Source organism: Pseudophryne corroboree, chromosome 3 (genome assembly GCF_028390025.1).
Source record: "Pseudophryne corroboree isolate aPseCor3 chromosome 3, aPseCor3.hap2, whole genome shotgun sequence".
Lineage (NCBI taxonomy): Eukaryota > Metazoa > Chordata > Amphibia > Anura > Myobatrachidae > Pseudophryne > Pseudophryne corroboree.
This window is the reverse complement of record NC_086446.1, coordinates 707,725,352-707,739,026: the sequence shown is the minus strand read 5'-3', so window position 1 is coordinate 707,739,026 and position 13,675 is coordinate 707,725,352.

Here is a 13,675-nt window from a genome sequence, read left to right as displayed (position 1 = left end):
ATAATGTTTAATATAATACAAAGAAGATATTTATAACACATGTTCTGTGTCTTAAATATCTTCTTTGTATTTTCCAATCCTATTTGATGTGGAAAACAGAGACAAATGCGGGTGGGAGGCAGCGAGAGCTCTGCCTCCCACTGACAATGATAAAGTGGTTAAGGCTGGAGGCGGACAGGGGGCGGGGCTAAGCTGCGGGCAGAAAAAGGCCATTTAAAAAATCATGAGAAGCGGAACCAGCACATCTCAGTGACAGGGATGTGCCTTCAGCCCACATGAAAGCACGCCCCTGTCAGGCAAACGTGATTGGACAGCACTGAGCTGTCTTTCTCCCTGCCCAGCGTCACTGTGCTAAGCCACAGGTACTGATACCTGACCTCCCCCTCCCGCTAGGGCTTGCAGCCACCAGGTACTAATGACCTCGACTCCCACCTTTCCCGTAGCTTGCCGACGCAGAACTTTTACCCTTCCCCCCCCCCCTCTCCTGGTGCTTGCAGCCGTGGGTGCGGATACTTATACCCGCTCACCTCCTGGAGCTTGCAGCCGCAGGGACCGGTGCCTGAACTCCCCCCCAGCCCCATGGAGCTTGCAGCTGTGGGTGCGGCTACTTATACCCCCCCCCCACCTCCTGGAGCTTGCAACTGCAGGAACTGATGCCTGAGCTCCCCCCCCCCAACCCCATGGAGCTTGCAGCCACGGGTGCGGGTACTTATACCCCCCACCTCATGGAGCTCGCAGCCGCAGGAACTGGTGCCTGATTTTCCCCCCTAACCCCATGGAGTTTGCAGCCGCGGGTACTGACACCTGACCCCCCTCCCCACCGGAGCTTGCAGTTGCTTGGGATAAGTGAATGGTGGAGGTGCTGTTGTCAGTGAGTGCTGGAGGGGTTTGGGTGAACAAGCGCAAAATCCCCTCTCCCCCTCCCCACCTTTACACCCCCATGTGTGCCTCTCCAGCCACATACTTCAACGCACGTCACTGCTTTAGCTTCAGAATCGTGAACAGTTATCCATGATTATCCATGGTGAACCAAAGTAACCTTTATAGATAAGGTCCCATTATATTGTGAGTAGAGATGTGCACTTGAAATTTTTCGGGTTTTGTGTTTTGGTTTTGGGTTCGGTTCCGCGGCCGTGTTTTGGGTTCGACCGCGTTTTGGCAAAACCTCACCGAATTTTTTTTGTCGGATTCGGGTGTGTTTTGGATTCGGGTGTTTTTTTCAAAAAACCCTAAAAAACAGCTTAAATCATAGAATTTGGGGGTCATTTTGATCCCAAAGTATTATTAACCTCAAAAACCATAATTTCCACTCATTTTAAGTCTATTCTGAATACCTCACACCTCACAATATTATTTTTAGTCCTAAAATTTGCACCGAGGTCGCTGGATGACTAAGCTAAGCGACCCTAGTGGCCGACACAAACACCTGGCCCATCTAGGAGTGGCACTGCAGTGTCACGCAGGATGTCCCTTCCAAAAAACACTCCCCAAACAGCACATGACGCAAAGAAGAAAAAAAGAGGCGCAATGAGGTAGCTGTGTGAGTAAGCTAAGCGACCCTAGTGGCCGACACAAACACCTGGCCCATCTAGGAGTGGCACTGCAGTGTCACGCAGGATGTCCCTTCCAAAAAACACTCCCCAAACAGCACATGACGCAAAGAAGAAAAAAAGAGGCGCAATGAGGTAGCTGTGTGAGTAAGCTAAGCGACCCTAGTGGCCGACACAAACACCTGGCCCATCTAGGAGTGGCACTGCAGTGTCACGCAGGATGTCCCTTCCAAAAAACCCTCCCCAAACAGCACATGACGCAAAGAAAAAAAGAGGCGCAATGAGGTAGCTGTGTGAGTAAGATAAGCGACCCTAGTGGCCGACAGAAACACCGGGCCCATCTAGGAGTGGCACTGCAGTGTCTCACGCAGGATGTCCCTTCCAAAAAACCCTCCCCAAACAGCACATGACGCAAAGAAAAAAAGAGGCGCAATGAGGTAGCTGTGTGAGTAAGATAAGCGACCCTAGTGGCCGACACAAACACCTGGCCCATCTAGGAGTGGCACTGCAGTGTCACGCAGGATGTCCCTTCCAAAAAACCCTCCCCAAACAGCACATGACGCAAAGAAAAAAAGAGGCGCAATGAGGTAGCTGTGTGAGTAAGATAAGCGACCCTAGTGGCCGACACAAACACCGGGCCCATCTAGGAGTGGCACTGCAGTGTCACGCAGGATGTCCCTTCCAAAAAACCCTCCCCAAAAAGCACATGACGCAAAGAAGAAAAAAAGAGGCGCAATGAGGTAGCTGTGTGACTAAGCTTAGCGACCCTAGTGGCCGACACAAACACCGGGCCCATCTAGGAGTGGCACTGCAGTGTCACGCAGGATGGCCCTTCCAAAAAACACTCCCCAAACAGCACATGACGCAAAGAAGAAAAAAAGAGGCGCAATGAGGTAGCTGTGTGAGTAAGCTAAGCGACCCTAGTGGCCGACACAAACACCTGGCCCATCTAGGAGTGGCACTGCAGTGTCACGCAGGATGTCCCTTCCAAAAAACCCTCCCCAAACAGCACATGACGCAAAGAAAAAAAGAGGCGCAATGAGGTAGCTGTGTGAGTAAGATAAGCGACCCTAGTGGCCGACACAAACACCGGGCCCATCTAGGAGTGGCACTGCAGTGTCACGCAGGATGTCCCTTCCAAAAAACCCTCCCCAAACAGCACATGACGCAAAGAAGAAAAAAAGAGGCGCAATGAGGTAGCTGTGTGACTAAGCTTAGCGACCCTAGTGGCCGACACAAACACCGGGCCCATCTAGGAGTGGCACTGCAGTGTCACGCAGGATGGCCCTTCCAAAAAACACTCCCCAAACAGCACATGACGCAAAGAAGAAAAAAAGAGGCGCAATGAGGTAGCTGTGTGAGTAAGCTAAGCGACCCTAGTGGCCGACACAAACACCTGGCCCATCTAGGAGTGGCACTGCAGTGTCATGCAGGATGTCCCTTCCAAAAAACCCTCCCCAAACAGCACATGACGCAAAGAAAAAAAGAGACGCAATGAGGTAGCTGTGTGAGTAAGATAAGCGACCCTAGTGGCCTACACAAACACCGGGCCCATCTAGGAGTGGCACTGCAGTGTCACGCAGGATGGCCCTTCCAAAAAACACTCCCCAAACAGCACATGACGCAAAGAAGAAAAAAAGAGGCGCAATGAGGTAGCTGTGTGAGTAAGCTAAGCGACCCTAGTGGCCGACACAAACACCTGGCCCATCTAGGAGTGGCACTGCAGTGTCACGCAGGATGTCCCTTCCAAAAAACCCTCCCCAAACAGCACATGACGCAAAGAAAAAAAGAGGCGCAATGAGGTAGCTGTGTGAGTAAGATAAGCGACCCTAGTGGCCGACAGAAACACCGGGCCCATCTAGGAGTGGCACTGCAGTGTCACGCAGGATGTCCCTTCCAAAAAACCCTCCCCAAACAGCACATGACGCAAAGAAAAAAAGAGGCGCAATGAGGTAGCTGTGTGACTAAGCTTAGCGACCCTAGTGGCCGACACAAACACAGGGCCCATCTAGGAGTGGCACTGCAGTGTCTCACGCAGGATGTCCCTTCCAAAAAACCATCCCCAAACAGCACATGACGCAAAGAAAAAAAGAGGCGCAATGAGGTAGCTGTGTGAGTAAGATAAGCGACCCTAGTGGCCGACACAAACACCGGGCCCATCTAGGAGTGGCACTGCAGTGTCACGCAGGATGTCCCTTCCAAAAAACCCTCCCCAAAAAGCACATGACGCAAAGAAGAAAAAAAGAGGCGCAATGAGGTAGCTGTGTGACTAAGCTTAGCGACCCTAGTGGCCGACACAAACACCGGGCCCATCTAGGAGTGGCACTGCAGTGTCACGCAGGATGGCCCTTCCAAAAAACACTCCCCAAACAGCACATGACGCAAAGAAGAAAAAAAGAGGCGCAATGAGGTAGCTGTGTGAGTAAGCTAAGCGACCCTAGTGGCCGACACAAACACCTGGCCCATCTAGGAGTGGCACTGCAGTGTCACGCAGGATGTCCCTTCCAAAAAACCCTCCCCAAACAGCACATGACGCAAAGAAAAAAAGAGACGCAATGAGGTAGCTGTGTGAGTAAGATAAGCGACCCTAGTGGCCTACACAAACACCGGGCCCATCTAGGAGTGGCACTGCAGTGTCACGCAGGATGGCCCTTCCAAAAAACACTCCCCAAACAGCACATGACGCAAAGAAGAAAAAAAGAGGCGCAATGAGGTAGCTGTGTGAGTAAGCTAAGCGACCCTAGTGGCCGACACAAACACCTGGCCCATCTAGGAGTGGCACTGCAGTGTCACGCAGGATGTCCCTTCCAAAAAACCCTCCCCAAACAGCACATGACGCAAAGAAAAAAAGAGGCGCAATGAGGTAGCTGTGTGAGTAAGATAAGCGACCCTAGTGGCCGACAGAAACACCGGGCCCATCTAGGAGTGGCACTGCAGTGTCACGCAGGATGTCCCTTCCAAAAAACCCTCCCCAAACAGCACATGACGCAAAGAAAAAAAGAGGCGCAATGAGGTAGCTGTGTGACTAAGCTTAGCGACCCTAGTGGCCGACACAAACACCGGGCCCATCTAGGAGTGGCACTGCAGTGTCTCACGCAGGATGTCCCTTCCAAAAAACCATCCCTAAACAGCACATGACGCAAAGAAAAAAAGAGGCGCAATGAGGTAGCTGTGTGACTAAGCTTAGCGACCCTAGTGGCCGACACAAACACCGGGCCCATCTAGGAGTGGCACTGCAGTGTCACGCAGGATGGCCCTTCCAAAAAACACTCCCCAAACAGCACATGACGCAAAGAAAAATGAAAGAAAAAAGAGGTGCAAGATGGAATTGTCCTTGGGCCCTCCCACCCACCCTTATGTTGTATAAACAGGACATGCACACTTTAACCAACCCATCATTTCAGTGACAGGGTCTGCCACACGACTGTGACTGAAATGACGGGTTGGTTTGGACCCCCACCTAAAAAGAAGCAATTAATCTCTCCTTGAACAAACTGGCTCTACAGAGGCAAGATGTCCACCTCATCATCATCCTCCGATATATCACCGTGTACATCCCCCTCCTCACAGATTATCAATTCGTCCCCACTGGAATCCACCATCTCAGCTCCCTGTGTACTTTGTGGAGGCAATTGCTGCTGGTCAATGTCTCCACGGAGGAATTGATTATAATTCATTTTAATGAACATCATCTTCTCCACATTTTCTGGATGTAACCTCGTACGCCGATTGCTGACAAGGTGAGCGGCGGCACTAAACACTCTTTTGGAGTACACACTTGTGGGAGGGCAACTTAGGTAGAATAAAGCCAGTTTGTGCAAGGGCCTCCAAATTGCCTCTTTTTCCTGCCAGTATAAGTACGGACTGTGTGACGTGCCTACTTAGATGCGGTCACTCATATAATCCTCCACCATTCTTTCAATGGTGAGAGAATCATACGCAGTGACAGTAGACGACATGTCCGTAATCATTGTCAGGTCCTTCAGTCCGGACCAGATGTCAGCATCAGCAGTCGCTCCAGACTGCCCTGCATCACCGCCAGCGGGTGGGCTCGGAATTCTGAGCCTTTTCCTCGCACCCCCAGTTGCGGGAGAATGTGAAGGAGGAGATGTTGACAGGTCGCGTTCCGCTTGACTTGACAATTTTCTCACCAGCAGGTCTTTGAACCCCAGCAGACTTGTGTCTGCCGGAAAGAGAGATCCAAGGTAGGCTTTAAATCTAGGATCGAGCATGGTGGCCAAAATGTAGTGCTCTGATTTCAACAGATTGACCACCCGTGAATCCTTGTTAAGTGAATTAAGGGCTCCATCCACAAGTCCCACATGCCTAGCGGAATCGCTCTGTGTTAGCTCCTCCTTCAATGTCTCCAGCTTCTTCTGCAAAAGCCTGATGAGGGGAATGACCTGACTCAGGCTGGCAGTGTCTGAACTGACTTCACGTGTGGCAAGTTCAAAGGGCATCAGAACCTTGCACAACGTTGAAATCATTCTCCACTGCGCTTGAGACAGGTGCATTCCACCTCCTATATCGTGCTGAATTGTATAGGCTTGAATGGCCTTTTGCTGCTCCTCCAACCTCTGAAGCATATAGAGGGTTGAATTCCACCTCGTTACCACTTCTTGCTTCAGATGATGGCAGGGCAGGTTCAGTTGTTTTTGGTGGTGCTCCAGTCTTCTGTACGTGGTGCCTGTACGCCGAAAGTGTACCGCAATTCTTCTGGCCACCGACAGCATCTCTTGCACACCCCTGTCGTTTTTTAAAAAATTCTGCACCACCAAATTCAAGGTATGTGCAAAACATGGGACGTGCTGGAATTTGCCCATATTTAATGCACACACAATATTGCTGGCGTTGTCCGATGCCACAAATCCACAGGAGAGTCCAATTGGGGTAAGCCATTCCGCGATGATCTTCCTCAGTTGCCGTAAGAGGTTTTCAGCTGTGTGCGTATTCTGGAAAGCGGTGATACAAAGCGTAGCCTGCCTAGGAAAGAGTTGGCGTTTGCGAGATGCTGCTACTGGTGCCGCCGCTGCTGTTCTTGCGGCGGGAGTCCATACATCTACCCAGTGGGCTGTCACAGTCATATAGTCCTGACCCTGCCCTGCTCCACTTGTCCACATGTCCGTGGTTAAGTGGACATTGGGTACAACTGCATTTTTTAGGACACTGGTGAGTCTTTTTCTGACGTCCGTGTACATTCTCGGTATCGCCTGCCTAGAGAAGTGGAACCTAGATGGTATTTGGTAACGGGGGCACACTGCCTCAATAAATTGTCTAGTTCCCTGTGAACTAACGGCGGATACCGGACGCACGTCTAACACCAACATAGTTGTCAAGGCCTCAGTTATCCGCTTTGCAGCAGGATGACTGCTGTGATATTTCATCTTCCTCGCAAAGGACTGTTGGACAGTCAATTGCTTACTGGAAGTAGTACAAGTGGTCTTCCGACTTCCCCTCTGGGATGACGATCGACTCCCAGCAGCAACAACAGCAGCGCCAGCAGCAGTAGGCATTACACTCAAGGATGCATCGGAGGAATCCCAGGCAGGAGAGGACTCATCAGAATTGCCAGTGACATGGCCTGCAGGACTATTGGCATTCCTGGGTAAGGAGGAAATTGACACTGAGGGAGTTGGTGGGGTGGTTTGCGTGAGCTTGGTTACAAGAGGAAGGGATTTACTGGTCAGTGGACTGCTTCCGCTGTCACCCAAAGTTTTTGAACTTGTCACTGACTTATTATGAATGCGCTGCAGGTGACGTATAAGGGAGGATGTTCCGAGGTGGTTAACGTCCTTACCCCTACTTATTACAGCTTGACAAAGGCAACACACGGCTTGACACCTGTTGTCCGCATTTCTGTTGAAATACTTCCACACCGAAGAGCTGATTTTTTTGGTATTTTCACCAGGCATGTCAATGGCCATATTCCTCCCACGGACAACAGGTGTCTCCCCGGGTGCCTGACTTAAACAAACCACCTCACCATCAGAATCCTCCTGGTCAATTTCCTCCCCAGCGCCAGCAACACCCATATCCTCCTCATCCTGGTGTACTTCAACACTGACATCTTCAATCTGACTATCAGGAACTGGACTGCGGGTGCTCCTTCCAGCAATTGCAGGGGGCGTGCAAATGGTGGAAGGCGCATGCTCTTCACGTCCAGTGTTGGGAAGGTCAGGCATCGCAACCGACACAATTGGACTCTCCTTGTGGATTTGGGATTTCGAAGAACGCACAGTTCTTTGCAGTGCTTTTGCCAGCTTGAGTCTTTTCATTTTTCTTGCGAGAGGCTGAGTGCTTCCATCCTCATGTGAAGCTGAACCACTAGCCATGAACATAGGCCAGGGCCTCAGCCGTTCCTTGCCACTCCGTGTGGTAAATGGCATATTGGCAAGTTTACGCTTCTCCTCCGACAATTTTATTTTAGGTTTTGGAGTCCTTTTTTTACTGATATTTGGTGTTTTGGATTTTACATGCTCTGTACTATGACATTGGGCATCGGCCTTGGCAGACGACGTTGCTGCCATTTCATCGTCTCGGCCATGGCTAGTGGCAGCAGTTTCAGCACGAGGTGGAAGTGGATCTTGATCTTTCCCTAATTTTGGAACCTCAACATTTTTCTTCTCCATATTTTAATAGGGACAACTAAAAGGCACCTCAGGTAAACAATGGAGATGGATGGATACTAGTATACTTATGGATGGACTGCCGAGTGCCGACACAGAGGTAGCTACAGCCGTGGACTACCGTACTGTGTCTGCTGCTAATATAGACTGGATGATAATGAGATGAAATCAATATATATGTATATATAATATCACTAGTACTGCAGCCGGACAGGTATATATTATATATTTATTATGTAATGACTGATGATGGACCTGCTGGACACTGTCAGCTCAGCAGCACCGCAGACTGCTACAGTAAGCTACTATAGTAGTATGTATAAAGAAGAAAGAAAAAAACAATAACCACGGGTAGGTGGTATACAATTATGGATGGACTGCCGAGTGCCGACACAGAGGTAGCTACAGCCGTGGACTACCGTACTGTGTCTGCTGCTAATATAGACTGGATGATAATGAGATGAAATCAATATATATGTATATATAATATCACTAGTACTGCAGCCGGACAGGTATATATTATATATTTATTATGTAATGACTGATGACGGACCTGCTGGACACTGTCAGCTCAGCAGCACCGCAGACTGCTACAGTAAGCTACTATAGTAGTATGTATAAAGAAGAAAGAAAAAAACAACAACCACGGGTAGGTGGTATACAATTATGGATGGACTGCCGAGTGCCGACACAGAGGTAGCTACAGCCGTGGACTAACGTACTGTGTCTGCTGATAATATAGACTGGATGATAATGAGATGAAATCAATATATATGTATATATAATATCACTAGTACTGCAGCCGGACAGGTATATATTATATATTTATTATGTAATGACTGATGACGGACCTGCTGGACACTGTCAGCTCAGCAGCACCGCAGACTGCTACAGTAAGCTACTATAGTAGTATGTATAAAGAAGAAAGAAAAAAACAACAACCACGGGTAGGTGGTATACAATTATGGATGGACTGCCGAGTGCCGACACAGAGGTAGCTACAGCCGTGGACTAACGTACTGTGTCTGCTGCTAATATAGACTGGATGATAATGAGATGAAATCAATATATATGTATATATAATATCACTAGTACTGCAGCCGGACAGGTATATATTATATATTTATTATGTAATGACATAGGCGTGCGCAAGGGGGGTGCCTGGTGCGCACAGGCACCCCCTAATGTCTTACAATCCGATCTCACATGCCTGATGCAGCGATCGCTGAGCAGGCTAATTACTGTCCCCCTCTGCGTTGCACCCTGTCAGGACTGCATTACTGACTGGACGCCTGGGTTAATCAAGGGTGCCACCGCCCCCGGCTTTCAAACTCCCGGCTGCACCTCAATGTACAAAAACAGCATGATGTGACGTGATGACATCATGCTTCTCGCAAGCCCACCCATCACATGCCCACCTCTCTCCTTTTATTCTATGCCAATGCCAGCCAGTGATGAGGAGCAGCATGCAGCCAGCGTTCCTCTTAGGAAGACACGTAACGCGTCTTTCCAGCAGCAGCAGTAACTAGTCTGCGACTGTCAATGTCAGTGAGTGACTGACTTGTAAGTAAGCTGCTGCAGCTTGCAGGGGAAAGAGAGGGGGAGCCAGACCAGGCTGAGGAGGGGCAGTGTAATTGCAGTTAGTGCCATTAGGGGTGTTTGTTTGGTGCACACCACAACATCTGACAATGCTATTGTATTATTAGGATTGGTACAAGGGTGAATATTTTATATTACGTTGACCGTCAATAGATGGTTCTAGACACGCCCAAAAGGTGGTGCTAGACACACTCGTCCAACAGTGCACCCCCTTATAAAATGTGCTGCGCACGCCAATGTGTAATGACTGATGACGGACCTGCTGGACACTGTCAGCTCAGCAGCACCGCAGACTGCTACAGTAAGCTACTATAGTAGTATGTATAAAGAAGAAAGAAAAAAACAACAACCACGGGTAGGTGGTATACAATTATGGATGGACTGCCGAGTGCCGACACAGAGGTAGCTACAGCCGTGGACTAACGTACTGTGTCTGCTGCTAATATAGACTGGATGATAATGAGATGAAATCAATATATATGTATATATAATATCACTAGTACTGCAGCCGGACAGGTATATATTATATATTTATTATGTAATGACTGATGACGGACCTGCTGGACACTGTCAGCTCAGCAGCACCGCAGACTGCTACAGTAAGCTACTATAGTAGTATGTATAAAGAAGAAAGAAAAAAACAACAACCACGGGTAGGTGGTATACAATTATGGATGGACTGCCGAGTGCCGACACAGAGGTAGCTACAGCCGTGGACTAACGTACTGTGTCTGCTGCTAATATAGACTGGATGATAATGAGATGAAATCAATATATATGTATATATAATATCACTAGTACTGCAGCCGGACAGGTATATATTATATATTTATTATGTAATGACTGATGACGGACCTGCTGGACACTGTCAGCTCAGCAGCACCGCAGACTGCTACAGTAAGCTACTATAGTAGTATGTATAAAGAAGAAAGAAAAAAACAACAACCACGGGTAGGTGGTATACAATTATGGATGGACTGCCGAGTGCCGACACAGAGGTAGCTACAGCCGTGGACTAACGTACTGTGTCTGCTGCTAATATAGACTGGATGATAATGAGATGAAATCAATATATATGTATATATAATATCACTAGTACTGCAGCCGGACAGGTATATATTATATATTTATTATGTAATGACTGATGACGGACCTGCTGGACACTGTCAGCTCAGCAGCACCGCAGACTGCTACAGTAAGCTACTATAGTAGTATGTATAAAGAAGAAAGAAAAAAAAAAAAAAAACACGGGTAGGTGCTAGGTGGTATAAAATATTATATATATATTATATACAATTATATATATATATATATATATATATAAATAATATATATTAAACTCATAAACTGGTGGTGATTTATTAAACTGGTGGTCAGGTCACTGGTCACACTATCAGCAACTTGCAAGTAGTACTCCTGAGTCCTAAGCAGACAATCACAATATATATTATACTGGTGGTCAGTGTGGTCACAAACAATGGCAGTGTGGCTGGCACTCTGGCAGCAAAAGTGTGCACTGTACGTTATATGTACTCCTGAGTCCTGAGTCCTGCTCTCAGACTCTAACTGCTCCCCACTGTCAGTGTCTCCCCCACAAGTCAGATAATACAGTCACACTATCTCTCTCTATCACTTCAGCAAGTACTAGTAGTAGTAGTACTCCTCCTAATGCTCCCCAAATTACTACTGTGTCTCTCTCTGTCTCACTCTCTTCTCGAATCTCTATAAACGGAGAGGACGCCAGACACGTCCTCTCCCTATGAATCTCAATGCACGTGTGAAAAATGGCGGCGACGCGCGGCTCCTTATATAGAATCCGAGTCTCGCGATAGAATCCGAGCCTCGCGAGAATCCGACAGCGTGATGATGACGTTCGGGCGCGCTCGGGTTAACCGAGCAAGGCGGGAAGATCCGAGTCGCTCGGACCCGTGTAAAAAAACATGAAGTTCGGGCGGGTTCGGATTCCGAGGAACCGAACCCGCTCATCTCTAATTGTGAGTGCAAAACTGAGATTCACTTTCACAATATACCGTAATATCTTTACTAGCCTCTAAAAGTGAGTGTAGCCAAATGCAGGGGTTAAAGTGAGCCGCAACGGAGCGGAACTGCGTTCTGTCAGTTCCACTTGGAGACGGAATGCAGTTCCGTGCTCCTTCGGCTCACCTGAGATTGTATTACCAGTGGGCGCCTGGCTCTCTCTCCACAGCGGAAGCCGGCGGCAGGAGCTCACTACTGTAGAGATGGCTAGTGAGTTGCTGTCTCAACACAATGATTCAGATCATTTAAAAGTTGGAATGATTGGAGTCACTCACAGTTTGGTGTGTTGAGACAGCCCCCAGTAGCCTCTCTCAGTCAGTCACAGTAATTGGGTGGCAGCACTCCTCGGTGACACCCACTGGGAGGGAGCAGTGTGATGCTGCTCAGTGTCAGGGCTGCTGCTGTGCCTGACTTCCTGTGTGACTGAGTTAAAACAGTGCAGTCAGTGGAGATGGATCAGAATCATTAATGATTCATTCAGTGCAGCTGAATAGCTGACACATTACCAGAGGTCTGAGTCACTTACTGTCTGTGAGACTGATGCAGATGGATCTGACTGAATCATTAAGGATTCATTCAGTGCAGCTGAATAGCTGACACATTACCAGAGGTACGATCATAGCCAGATTAAGGGGGGGATGCAGGGCATACAGTACTTCGAGCCCCCCCTTTGTCAGCCCCCCCCCCCCCCCCCCCCGGCCAGAGCACACTGACATCACTAGATTTCCCTCTTAAGCAGCAGCAGAACCAGCAGCCAGAATGCAAGCAGGACAGTATACAGTGCAGGCAGAGAGACACAGGAATATCATGTTTCATGAGCTACAGACAGAGCTTTCTGACAAGAGGAGAGATAGGAGGGTAGAGAGAGCTGTAATACCCCTTTTACACCTACGAGCACGGGTCGCAGCCGGGAGCCTGACACGGGAGCTGCCCCCTGCTGCGACCCGTGCTCGGTCCCTTTCCCATTAGCAGTCACAACCCGGCATATGCCGGGTTGGTGACGCTTCTAGCTACACGGCAGGGGCGGCGCAGGGAGATCACATGATCTCCCAGCGCCGCCCATCCATACAGTGTAAACGGGAGCCGTGTCGCATCGACTCGGCTCCCGTTTACACTACACCCTACCCGGATCATTCCCGTGTCCTACCCAGGTAAATAGCCGGGTAGGATTCACGGGTCACTTGATCCGGGTTTACCCTTTTCCACTTGCCAAAAACACGGGTAAATGCGCGCCCCCGTGCATTTACCCGTGTTTTTTGAGCTAGTGGAAAAGGGGTATAAGTGACACATGGATCCCAGCTTCTCCTCCTCCCTGCCTGGGTGTCTGAGTCCTGTGTAAATTGTTATGCAACTAAGCCATTTGGGTCTAGAGATAGAGACACACACAGAGAGTCCTGTCCCAGTGTGTAAGTAATACAGAGGCTGCTGCTATTCTTGCATATGACAGGATAAATTATTTTATTTTTCTGTGTGTTTTAAGGTTAAGTTGTCTTTGTTCCACTACAAGAAAAGTTTATAAAATAGTTGTCTTTCAATTAGGTGGAGCTATAAACAGCACCCAGGCATTATTAAACTATTAGTTCAAACTAATAAACACCATTGGTTTAATTTTAAAATACACAATCCATACGTCCCAACATGACCCATTACAGGAGGGACAAAATGCTCTCTACCTAGACTTCCTTCTTAATTTATGATTGCAATCATCTGTGTTGAAATACTTTTCTTATCAATTAAATAGTTCAATACAGGTGACGCCAAGCATACATTAAGTGGGAAGTCCAGGTAGAGAGCATTTTGTCCCTCCTGGAATGGGGCATGTTGGGAGGTATGCACAATTTAATATACATCCCCCACCTTCCA